The sequence below is a fragment of the Homalodisca vitripennis genome, chromosome 2 (genome assembly GCF_021130785.1).
Source record: "Homalodisca vitripennis isolate AUS2020 chromosome 2, UT_GWSS_2.1, whole genome shotgun sequence".
NCBI classification, from domain to species: domain Eukaryota; kingdom Metazoa; phylum Arthropoda; class Insecta; order Hemiptera; family Cicadellidae; genus Homalodisca; species Homalodisca vitripennis.
Genome location: NC_060208.1, coordinates 5,923,505 through 5,937,319, shown reverse-complemented (window position 1 = coordinate 5,937,319; position 13,815 = coordinate 5,923,505). Strand labels below are relative to the sequence as shown.

At 31.0% G+C, this 13,815-nt stretch overlaps 1 protein-coding gene and 1 long non-coding RNA gene across 6 annotated transcripts in view; one reads left to right on the top strand and one right to left on the bottom strand.

Moving 5' to 3' along the window:
* LOC124356129 (longitudinals lacking protein, isoforms A/B/D/L-like) overlaps positions 1-13,815 on the bottom strand; it is a 605,681-nt gene that overhangs the window by 108,794 nt on the left and 483,072 nt on the right. The window lies entirely within an intron of this gene.
* On the top strand, positions 3,667-5,815 carry LOC124356150. The gene is made up of 2 exons (XR_006921818.1): positions 3,667-4,137; positions 5,579-5,815. It is a non-coding gene; the product is annotated as an uncharacterized LOC124356150 (long non-coding RNA).

Here is a 13,815-nt window from a genome sequence, read left to right as displayed (position 1 = left end):
ATATGAAAACACACGCACAAAACAAAAACCTGTGTTATTTTCACGCATGATACTAATAACTACATAATAAGTGAATATTCATTCCATACGATGACTAGAAAAAGGGTCAATCTAAGATTAGAAATTAGCATTAAACAAGCACTTACATTAATATTAACTAACTAAAACTAAAATTTTGGTTTATCGTCGGTTGCACAGAATGACAAAACTGGGGATTATTAGGTTTCATAATTGTTGCGTAGTTTATGTCAAACATAGGCAATTTATGAGCATTTGTGAGGTATCTTAGGAGATAAATATACAAAAACTATGAAATTCTTTGTTACAAATCAATATATAATGTTTCTTTAGCCTACTTATGAAACCATTAAGATCACTTTAAATCAATTAAAATATTTTTCTTTACTTTTGTTTTTATTTAATGATATAGTATGCGTGATTGAAACATTTCAGAAACCTTGATTACACTAAAGGAACCCTTAATTAAATAACAGTCAAATTTTGTAAATTGTTTTCACAAAAACAGGACTGGAAGCGCTTTAAGGTAACAGGTTGAACTCCAAGAATTCCTTACCAAAGCCAATTTATGGCAAAGGAGAATATGACTTATCAATGTATTTGAGAAATTGAACAAAAAAAATGTACATATGCAATTAGATGATACAATTTAGATTTAGTTTTTAATGTATGGTTTCTCTTTTTAAGAAAAGGGGATGCTGTTTTATTAATAAAATGTATGAAAATCGTGACAACTTTGCACGCAGAATGGCTATTAAAGCTACTTAACTCATCAACCCAGATTGTTTAATATAAGAACAAATGGAGTTACTCAAACCACATTGTTTATTTGGATGCTGAGATAGTCAACACCCTAATTAATGATCCCAAAAATGTTAATTTAGTAAAAATTAATTTGTGCAAAATGTCTTACTTAAAATTTAAATGTATGCGGAAAATTTACACAAGATATCTTTTTCTAAAATAGAGAAAAGTTAATTATACGAAAAATACCTTTATTTATAGAGGCGGAGTTAGTACAAAAAAGTCATCTCTTCCACTTAAAGTAACACAGAAAATCAGCATTCTGATTTACAAAGTAATAATATAATGGAAAAAAGGGGAATCGGTTAAAATTGACCAAAGACTTAAAATACCTGATATTTTGTGAAACACATGAAAACAACAAATATAATAACAATGTATGTGAAAAGACTGAAAGCTGTTATATTAAATATAATAATTATACCTTGAATACTTCAATAGTACCTCATTTTTTGACATTATACAACTCCAGATCCAGATCTTTTTTAAGTTTAATACATTTGAAAAATTAGTACATGTAAACAAAGAAAATAGTAACTACTATATCCTTTGATTAAAAATAAACTCTTAGAGTTCTAATTGTAATAATACAAGAGGTACTCAAAAAGTTCTTGAGTCAAAATTTCTGAGCCAAAAAAAATACAATGAGCATATTTTTTCAGTTTCTATAAAGAAGGCCTTGAAAGCGAAGAATCAACTTGAATGACGGATCTTTCTAGCGGCAAAAGAAACCCATGGGTAAAATGAACAGCTTCCCAAGGAAGTACTCTGAAGAAAATAAAGTTCATTCATTTTATTTACCCATGAACTTTTTGACTGACTCTCGTTTGTTTTATTTTTAAATACTAATTTTTTCCACATAGAAATAGATTTTCTCGCTGTTTGTAGACATGTAAAACACTAGCAACAAACAGCGTACTCTTCTTACTGCACAGAGTCCTCACTCATAGATTCCTCCAACTCGCCAGAACCCCTACTACTTCTCTTGGACATCCTAGCAGTATGCACAGTCTCCACCAGGGGCAGCACAGTCGACCAGTACGCTGCGTGTAACAGCCGGTAGTGTCGCTGTAGGCCTCGTCGATACTTGTACACCCTCGCACAGATATGGCATGTATGCTGCCCTGGCATCTTGCTTGCTGTTAATTTCACTACTTCTGTCACTGTAAACAGTAACAGTTGATGTTAAACTTCAAATAGATATAACACTACGTATCCTATACTCCAATAACTATTGAAAATCGAGTTGAATATGAACTCGCATGTTGCATTAAAATAATTTAGGTATAGTATTTATATTTCATAACACAATTGATTTATAAATACTCACCAACCGATTCTTCAAAATCATCAAAGTAAAAATCTTCAAATTCTGCAAATTTAACTTAAAAAAATACATAGTGTCAATGCATACAAATTCATGGAAAGTGTAACTAAATTTTTTATTTTTATTTGTAGGGTTACAACTCAAGAATAAAAGAAATGTACTTTTTTAAATATATTTAATGCCTTACTAAAATATATAAGGTCTAGTTTGTTATTTCTATACACCATGTATTGGCTTATTCTTGATTCCAAATAAATAAAACGATCACAGCCTAATATTTAAACAACTCTAAAAATACTGCACTTACAACTACTTACATACACAGATGGAATCTTCAATATTTATGAGATTTTTAATTTTTATTATGTCAATCACTTGGACTTGTTTGTAAAAACATGAAGGACTAAAGATAGAGTTGTCATTAATTGATTATTTAATGTTTACCAATGTTATTTTTATTACTAATGAATTAAATTTCTAAACATTAAAAACCAATTTGTAGTGTGGCATAACTACTAATAGTAATTACACACAAACTGCACATATGAAATAATCTTGGATTTGTGTTCTTCAAAAAAGATAAGTCTGGAAATTTGTAAAACTTGACAGTAGATGATTAGGAAGTAATGAAGAATGCAACAAGGTAAGGTACGAGGTGGTATACGGCATTGAAAGAAACTAACTAAATATAAATAGTTGTCTGTGATGAGTCCATAAAAGAAACGAAAATAACAATATTCTTCTTTGTGAAATTAGCCAGCATACAAAAGTTAGCAAAACATGACCAAGTAACAGTTAACTAAATAAAGTATCAACAATAAAACAACAATAACAATGTAAGTTCACATCATCTGACTAGTGCAGCCTTAACAGCTGACAGTTGTCCTTCATTCTTGGGCACACACCTCACTGCATACATCAGAGAAATAACATCTAATTGTACAACTTAAGTAGGAGATTTTGACATTTTAAATATGATATTTCTTAATTCGCTAAGACTTAGGAACAATAGCTAGTACAGGAGTACCCTATATAATACTTGTAGATGAGTAAGCTGAAATGGTAAAGAATAAATGTATCGAAAAGGGGTTAAGTAAACCAAAGATTTAACCCTTTGGCTGCCATGCTATATTTGTATTTTATGTTTAAAGTCTGCCAGGCAGTTTAAGTTACCTGTATCTGAAGACTGCCAAGCCAAACTACTATATGCCTACCTGTACTGCCAGGCTTAAAATGAGCATTTCGCATAGGTAAACCAAAAACGATAATAACTTTCTTTTTTAACTAGCTGGGATCATGATTTTTGTTTTGTTTTGAACGTAATGAAATTTACTATAACTTATATAACTTTGAAAACCACTTCAAATTAATTAAACTATTTAAATAAATTAATTAATTAATTAAATTTAAAAAATGTTCAAAAAAGTTTTTTTTGTATTGCAAAACACCTTATAAATACTATAATGGGAGGAAATAAATGTTTGTTTTATGTTTACAATGTCATTGAGAGTCAATGTTCAAAAAATTACAAAAAAATATTGGAAAATAAAGTTATAATGATTATAACACTAAATCACCGCGGCAACACAAATTTTTTCATATTTTCATAATTTTATCAATGTGGTTCCAAATACTTGCTTGAATTGGTAAACATTACTAGTCTTACTCTAAATTCTCTTTTTGATGTTGTTATTGGAAGAAAATTAAACTAATAAATAGGTTTTATAGTTACAAAGAGCCTTTAAAGTTAGAAAATAAATTATAATATTATACTTACAAATGAAGTTGGATACAGAAAATTGAAGAGAAACAATGGCAATAAAAATTGCTTTTTCCGAGTAAAAACACTATGAACTATGAAACTACAGATTATTTTACATGATATTGTTGATATGATATTGTTGTCAATGGCATCGGCAGCCGGCAGGTCCGCAACAGACCAACAGCCACACAATTACGTCGTTCTTCTACATGGCGTACTATATAAAGTAAGATTTTCGTAATAACTGATATTTTATTAAAAACACTCTTTAGCTATTATTTTTATGTTATAAGAATTACATTGGTGGTTAAATAGCTGCGCTATAAGCCAAAAGGAAGAGGCCGATAAATTCGGCCGCTGGCAGTTTTCAACTAGTCTTAACCGGCCGAAAATATCGGCCGATGGCAGTTTTCAGCTAGTCTTACCCGGCCGAAAATATCGGCCGCTGGCAGCCAAAGGGTTAAGGAATCAACAATGATGAAGAAGAACAAATACAATAGACACAAAAGAAATATTACAAAGAAGGATATTTGGAAAGACATTTTGTACGATGAAGAAAGTGTAAAAGGAATAGGTAAAGATAGTAATGAGGATAAAAGATAAGAAACAAGAGTTGCGTATGGAAATAAAAGTTTATAGAAACACATACCTATTACGGGTATGGTATATGACAATAGATGTAAAGTAAAGAGAATCATGAGCAACATGAATGTAGAAAGTCAAAGATGAGATGGAAATATACACGTAGATACTCCAAATATCACAACAGAGAGGAATATTAAATGATAATTTCTAAAAAGATGTTGATGACATAGTATTAAGCAGTAAGGAACAGGAAACTTTATCTTTTCCAGGAAACTTATGATCAGTGTGCAAGGAAAAATTTATAATTAAAAATAAATAGTCCCTAAATATGGCAAACTTACTCGCTCTACTTACTAGAAATTGTACTTAGCTGTGGTATCAGTGTTTGCTAGAATGTCTAAACCTGAACATCTGAGCCCATAAATTGTACTTTTACACAAAATCACAATCACACATTTGTGATACATATACTTTTATCTAAATATTGGTAGGTTAAATGGATAATAGAAACCTCTTCAGTTTTTTATAAAGTTTGCTTTATAGACAATACTTCACAGATTTTAAAAATATAAAGAATTTAAAAACTACAAGAAATTGACAGTTTATCTGAGGATACTTTAGATTAACACTTACCCGTTGTCATCAAAATGAAAGTATTTTTTTATTCTCTACATTACTTTCAATTGCAATGTATCCAAATTTCAAAATCAATCATTGATATCTTCTGAAACAGGACTTTTAGCGATGAAGTTTGTTTTATTTTATCAAGCATCAGACGTGTAATAAGTAATACAAATCTAACCAAAATCTTTAAAGAATATATCATTAAAATATGTTCTTTTCTCTGAAACAAGGACATAAAAAAAATAATCTTTATTATCTAAATATTTCTCGACTGCATAAGTATGTTAAAATTGGTAAAATCAGTCCGTTTACGGCCATACTCAGCCTAGCATACATACAGTTGGGCACTTCTGCAAGATACGCTTTTATAAATCAATGGGTTCTGAGCGATTTCACTCTTTTAGACGTGCATGTTGACTGTGCATGTTGGCTACATGCTTCTGTAGATTGCTCTTCAGTTTGCAGCGCCGAGGGCAGTGCGGACACTGGAAGGACGGTTCCTTGTTGCACTGGTAGCGACGGTGTCTGCGCACAGAGTGAGCACTTTGGTACATCTTCCCGCAGTCGTCACAGACGTACAGCCATCCTGCAGTGGCAGTTCGGACATCATGAATTTTTGCCACGTTACAACCAAAATTATATATACAGGTTATTACTTTAAACTAAAAATAAAAATAATATTCCATTCAAACAAATTTTTTTAAATCATGTATTGTTAAAATTTTATTTATAATGTTTATCAATAAAATAACTATTAATATAACATTATTTTATATTTAAAAATCATTTACAATTATTCTCATAATGTAATGAAGTTTAGGAATTGAAAAATAATGATAATACTGTTTTTATATTATACGTTAATGGAACAGATTTTTTAAATTAATTTTTTTACTAACAAGCTTAATCCACATTATCTTACTGGTGCCTACATGGGACATTTCCTTATGCTGAATTAACTACTTTAATCATCATGGTAACAATAAAACAGATGCGAGTTAAACCATGATCAATGTAGTAAAACAAAGTCCATTATAGAGTAAAATGTATTTATTATCAAAATACATTCTGCTATTCATATATTCTACACAGTTATCATTTAAACCCGTATTTACTGTGATTGTTTCACTAAAAATATAATCCATTACTATGCAAAAATAAATTTAATTCTACTTTTGATGCACTGTTGGCACCAATACAAAAATCTACTTCGCTAAAATCCAACATTTCAATAATTTACAAATGTACAGATTTCAAGTAAAATTAGTTTTTAGTAAAATATAGGCTATAGATTTGCAATAAACAAGTCAGAGACTATTTCACTCTTGTGCAGTCAAAATATTTTAGATGCCATTCATTACATCACAGGAACAAGGTCGTAATCTGTTTCAGTTTTACAAAAATAATTCATATCAAAACTCATTCAAAGAGACGTTTTCTTAGCAAAGATCCCGCTGACTTCTAAAGAGTGCACTTGGTCGCCATGTTTGTTTACGATGTGAGTCCGCAGGTTATACTTGAGTTTGCAGCGTTGGGGGCACAGGGGACATTGGAACTGAGGTTCCTTCCCGCAGACGAACCGCTGGTGGCGCTGAAGATCCTGTTTGTAGCTGTAGGTCTTCATACAGCGACTGCAAGCGAATGCATGGTACTCCTTTGTCTTCGGAGAGTGCAGTGTCGATATGGGCTCCAGACCAGGCACTGCAAAATACGGACGTCATCAACTAAGGCGCAAACACGTGTTATTTTTATACCCAATTTGAAATGAGTTCAAGACTCTTTTTCCCTTTAGAAAATACAAATCATCATAACATTTTAATTGCAAAGGCTTCTTAAGGAACCTAAAATCTAAATATATTACTAAAAAGATTCATATAGACTATTTAAAAAATTTATGAGGCAATTAAAAAAACTAAGGCTATTTTGTGTGACAGTAATATTTGGTGATCCAAAACACAAGAGAATACAAGTTAGTATAACATAAAAGTCATTCTTCAGTTCCAGTTATATTGATTAAGTATAAATCGAATAACCATTGTAAAACATTTTGTTTTCCAAACTGCAAAAACTGTTACCATCACTAAAGCAAATATTAGTCTAAAACAAGCATTTGTAAAAAAAAACACTCTGAAGCCACTACAACACAAAATCAGTTTTACACCAAACCACAAAAGTATATCTGGCATACAACATAATGATATAAATAAAAACAATTACCAAATATGAAATAATCTTAAAAACATAATTTCCTTTAAAGCTCCTAATATTACTCCTCTCAGCTTTTATACGGTTACTGTTCAAAATAAGGCATTTCAACAAAAATATTTAATAATAAATACAAATGCTAATAGTACAATATATTTTGAAAAGATACTTAAGACCATTAGGTTTAAAAAATGCAAATTAATAATGGTCTTAAGTATCTTTTCAAAATATATTGTACTATATATATATATATATATATATATATATATATATATATATATATATATATATAGTTTATATATTGATGTTTAATATGTTTATATATTGATTTTTAATTCGTACCATTACTATGTTTCCATTACCTGTAAATATGTCTAATAAGTTATGTATATTGTAAAATATGTACTATGTAAATGTATTACATTTTTTCAATGTGCTGGTGTAGCACTCTTCAAAAATAATCAACCTCAGAATAAGTTCAATAGCTATGTATTTTTTTTATCGTTATGACTGTTAACACTTGCAATAAGTGACATAGCAGGGAAAAGTATAAATTGTACTTAAAGTTTAATAAAATCCCAACAATACTTTTATTTCTCACACATTTTAACTGATCAAATTAACATACAATATAATTATTGAACAAGGTGACGAAGACCGGAACACTTCAAGGCAACATTTTCAAATACTCCTCGCTGTGAACATTTGCAAAATGCCTGTTGAGGAGGTCTTTCCTTTTAAACGGCTTCTGACATATCGAGCACTCGAACTTTGGGTCTTTTCCACACTCGAACTTGAGATGGCGTGCGAGGTGGCCCTTGTTCTTGTACATCTTCTGACACCGAGGGCAGATAAACCTTGCTGTCAGGCCCTCCTCTCCGGTACTGTCCAGCTTCCAGCCTTTAACAGATTTATGTTATCAAACTGTCTCAATACAAAATATGCAGTTTGGATCAGAACAGAACCAAACAACAGCTCTCTTTTACTTCAGAAGAGGTTACATTCTTATTGTAGTCCCTATTGCAAACAGGGTAAAGTGTACAACTAACACAGTAGTAAGTCAGTTGTAAGAAGTCACTATATCAGGCAATAGAAAATAGTGATATGATATTGTCATCTATACAAAAGTCTGCAGTTCAGCTCACAAAGTGAGCTTGAAGAAATAATTGTTTTAACTATGCATGATTGAAGACATATTTCCACAATAACTCAAAATACATTAGAGGAATTCTCAGATGACCTGCAGAGACAGAGCGTCAGTGTAAGGGTTAATAAAATATGTTACAGCTGGTTCAGTATTGCTTCCCTCTGATGTCAACTATGGAGCAAAGGATCTTAAGAGTGTTGTGCATAAAATAAACTTAGTAAAATATAAAAAAGTGTGTTTAATTGTAAAAAAGGTCATAAAAGCGAAAACACTTTCATTAAAAACAATCAGATTAAAAAATAACTATACTAATGCAAAAAACCTACTATTGAAATGGTTGCCTCTTAATTTATTTCTCTTGTGGGAATCGTTAACCGATAAAACTCTCTGTCTCTGCGGCGACTATAACAGCGCCGTGGACACAGAGAACGTGACGAGACAGTTTGTCCTTATACTTGAACTGTCTATTACAGACGGAACACGCGAACTGCGGGGATATCCCACACTCGTACTTCAGGTGCCTCTGAAGGTGTTTCTTGTGCTTGTAGACCTTCGGGCACTGGTTGCAGTTGAAACCTTCCTCTGGGTCTAGTATATCTGTAACTGACAATGAATCTCATGAGCAGACATGTGAAGTAGGAGAGTGAGTCTTAATGAATAGAAACCTCTTTATTCATTAAACATGCATAAGTATAGTATGAATCATGTCAAGAGTTTAAAACATATTAAAAAATACCATACATATTACAAAAGAATGGTAGAGATAAATCATTTCATACTGAATGTGGTTTTTCAGAGTACATACAATATTAGGGTCATCACCAGGTACTCACAGTTTAGAGTACATACAATATTAGGGTCATCACCAGGTACTCACAGTTTAGAGTACATACAATATTAGGGTCATCACCAGGTACTCACAGTTTAGAGTACATACAATATTAGGGTCATCACCAGGTACTCACAGTTCAGAGTACATACAATATTAGGGTCAATCACCAGGTACTCACAGTTTAGCTTCAACTTTTCAAATTATTCTTCCTTCGTACAAGTAATTTGATTAAAGAACATCGTTTTATGGACATTTCTAACCTGTGACAGGGGAAAGTAAGCTTATCTGGTGTTATAATAATGATTTGAACCTAGAAAGACCTAATATTAATTTTTTTTTTTTTTTTTTTTTTGCTGCTAAACTCTGAATAATTATTTTGAAATATGAAGAATCATATTTATTGTGCTCCTACATTACAATCATCACTTTTGATTAAGGCTATTAGAATGAAAAAGACTTGGACTAACTTTTTATTAAAGATTTAGGTAGGAAGTTAATAATATTTTTTCATTGGACTAGAAAGACATAATGATTATTTATTAACAAATATTATTACAAAAAATACACTTTATTGAAATTGCTTCACAGAAGTACATCGAAAATAATTTTTGTTGACATACAATTAGTTTTAGACGATTTCATTGTCTTGAAGTGCTCTGTGCATCCACACCTGGTGGCGTATGAGGCTGCTTTTCTGTGTGAAGCGACGTGCGCAACTGTCACAGGTGAAACTAGGTTCCTTGTGGCACTCCAGGCGCAGGTGGCGCATCATGTTATTCTTGTACTTGAACTGCTTGGGACACCGAGGACATGTGTGATACACTGCTATCCCGTCACACGCTGTATAGAACAATCCATGATCAATATAGCCTACTACTTGCCAAGTCTGTTCCAGGAAATGTACTCAAAACTATGCATAGTCATGAAATGTATTTATAGTTTTACAGCTCTAATGTCTATTTGAGCTTAAATTTCTCCTACAATACATCCAATTGAAGAAATATAGTATCGTCATTAAATGTATAAACTTGAATATGCCAGCAACTACAGCACGTACTTGCTGACACATTCCAGGTTTTATTTTAATATTTCTTATCATATGACATTTTATATTTCTAAATATAGACACTCACGCTGGATGTGGCTTTGCATTTAAGCATTCATGCTTGAATTACCAAAATATTGCCCACTATCCGCAGGACTGCTTGCACGCTTCTATTGGACATCAAAATTAAAGCAATGCTGTATACACTTTTAATTTTCTACACTATTTTTAGTCTAATTTGAAGTAAGCATCTCTCTCCTTAGAAATCATTTGTTTCACTTCGAATAATGTTTGTATTTTACCAAAAGACATAATTAGAATCGTTAAAGATCAAATTTCTAAGAAATAGGTCACTTTTTATTTTTTTAAATTAAGTACATTGCAAAATATTTAAAAAGCACGTTTTTATTTTGCTAAAATAAAATATTAAATTATTTCAACTTCATATTAATTAGATTAGAGCTTACATCTCATATTATACTGCCATTTCGGGTTATTCTCTTTTATATCTTATTAATTTGACCGTTTTAGATGGTACATTAACTAGATTTATGTAGAGTTAAGAAGAAATAAGGAAAGATATATTTTTTAATGTTATCTAACTCAGGTTTTTATTCAATCTGTATATAAATTGTTCTTTACGTTGACTCTGAATATAACTTTTAAAATGTCAATTAGTAGAGAGGTTCATGAACACTGCAGTTGATAATCGAACCCACCTTTACGCAAGGCTTGTAAACGGTGTGCGTATATGTTTTATTATCTCTATTTAAAATTAGTTAGTCTTTAAATTTCAATATTAATGGGTACAGAAAGAATAGTCGATAAAAAATAAATTATTTATTTATTTCGGAATTGGACATCCTTAGGTTCTAAATCCTAAATTAAAAGTCTCTTCCACTGCATTACTTGTCCTAATTTTTGCTAAATTCAATAAAGAAAACCTGTATTATGAATAGATAAACATATACTGCATCAGTACTTTATTAATTAATGATATTGTCACAAAATTAAACCAATCACATGAACAGTTAAAAATTAAATAAACTGATACGTATGAACATACAAAACTAGTTTTGATTGTAAGTAATTTACAAAATAAACATAGCCAGACTTTTTAAAAGTAAAATTAATTAAAGTGACAATACAATATTTCATATGTAAATAAATTTAAAAAATGAAAAAAGTAAAATACCATACAGACTACTAACTTAAAATGATTAGTAATTATAAAATAATTAGTTGCCAAATACATGATTAGACTGGCAAAGTAATATAGTTAATGATATTCATAATAACACAAATAATTATGTGAGAAATATTGTGTAGTATTCAAAGTTGACAAAAATTATTTATCAATATGGAAAATATAATGAGGGAACCATCGACCTTGTTGTGTTAGTCAGTGTAAATCCTGTGTATGTCACGCTTGTGGCGGCGCAGTGTGTTGCGCCGTGTAGTGGTCGTCCCACAAAGCTCACACTTGTAGCGTGGCGGTTGTCCACACTCGTACAACACGTGTCTGCGAAGGTTCCCCTTGATCGTGAATACCTTCCGACAGCGCACACAGCTCATGTCTTCTGGCACGGTGATAGGTGGTTCACCCTTTGTGTCACGATTATTCCACGATGCAAAAAGTGAATTTAAAGTGTCTGCAACGAAAGATGAGTTTTCATTTTTATTCAAACATCTTCCCACTTGCATGACTTAATACATTCAATTTGTTTACTAAATTTCATTGTTTACAGAGAATTTGATAAATAATATACCTAATATTCAGGGAAATGATTCCTATCCAGTAACCCAAAATCCTGCAAACTGAATTAATTGCATTCGGTTCGATAGATTGATGTTATTCACTCAGAACCACATTCGTTAATACCATATGTTATATTTTTGTCTTAAGAGTGAATTCAGTTCATAAATTAAAATGATAGAAGAAAAACTATACACATATTTTCTAAAACTGTTTTTTTATTTGAAGAAAAGATTTTCAAAGATACATTAATGCAATAAATTAGACCAAATATCATTATATTTTATTAATAAAAGAATTACAAATTAAATATTTATAAATGTTATAGATACCTTTATTAAATATAATAAATAAAAAAACTTACTAAATGCACATGAGTTTTTACAGATATGGACGTTTACATAAATTTAAAATAGTAAGCTTACAGTGGACTATTGTGATATTTGCAATGTTACTCTTCTGATAGAAAAATTGTCAATTACAAAAATATTTAGTAAATTATATAATTCTGTTCAATTAAATATTACCATCTGATGTTTATTTTACAGAATGTAGGATGCAACTTAATTAATAAGTAATTTTCACTCCTCTAGTTTTTCTCCATTAAGTTGACATTAAGTCAAAACAATTCCCAGCACGGAATTACTAGTTGTCTGGATATTTCTGAGTTGTGGCAATCTTAATTAACAAAGTATATAATTACTGTTTGTTCCTATCCTATATTAGGTTTTAAAACCAACAAGTACTGCTAAAAATAAATTGCTTCAAATTCTCGCTGACACTTTACAGCCTTCAAGTGTCATTGCTGCAAGGAACTTTTCAGCATGGGCAAGGCGCACATGCCGTGTCAGGTTATTTTTCTGAGACGCCCTGTAGGTGCAGAAGGTACAGTTGAACTGGGGTTCCTTTCCACATTCGAATCTGAGATGTCGGACGAGCGTAGTCTTATACCTGTAGACCTTCCGACACCCCGGACACACGAACTCGCCCGTTGCCATAGCAACTGTGAACAGGTAACAGTCAGCTCAGTCTAAACTTTTAGTGATTAACGTTTTGTTTTTATTATCATGAAACCAACAGAAAAATATGAGATGGTAAAAAGGGGTATTGAGAAACAGTATTTAACAAATATGCATTAAAAACATATATTCCTAATCTATTTAAGTATTGCAGTATGTTAGGGTTGAAAAGAAAAAGGGTCTTTATGAAAATGTCTCTCTGATATGATCACTGTACATAAATTTTAAAAAATCAGTAATTTTCAAAATGTATGTTTGGGTAAAATGATGCATTTTTATCGTATTTTGTTTCTTACATACAGGAGAAAGGTAATATGAAAGCTAAATAAAACTTGGATGCTCAAAGGAATAAATTGATGTGTCTCACCTTTCTTTTCATGTAATTTCCACATTATCTTAAAACACAGAATTTTTAAAAGGAGTAAATAAGTATAAAATAACACACTTTTCTATAAAAATATATTTGTATATTAAACCCTTCAAATATTAAAACAAAAGTCACACTCCTCGTTTTCTGGAAAATAAATGTAATTAAGCTAATTTCCAACGAGTTTAGGCACTTATTAAGCTCAACCAAAAACAGTTTAGTGTAATCACAGCAAACCTTTAAATGACACTGTTAAAACTCAATACACATTCCAATTTGAAATGAAATGAAAAATGCCTTTATTAAAGAGGCGGAGTTAGGTCT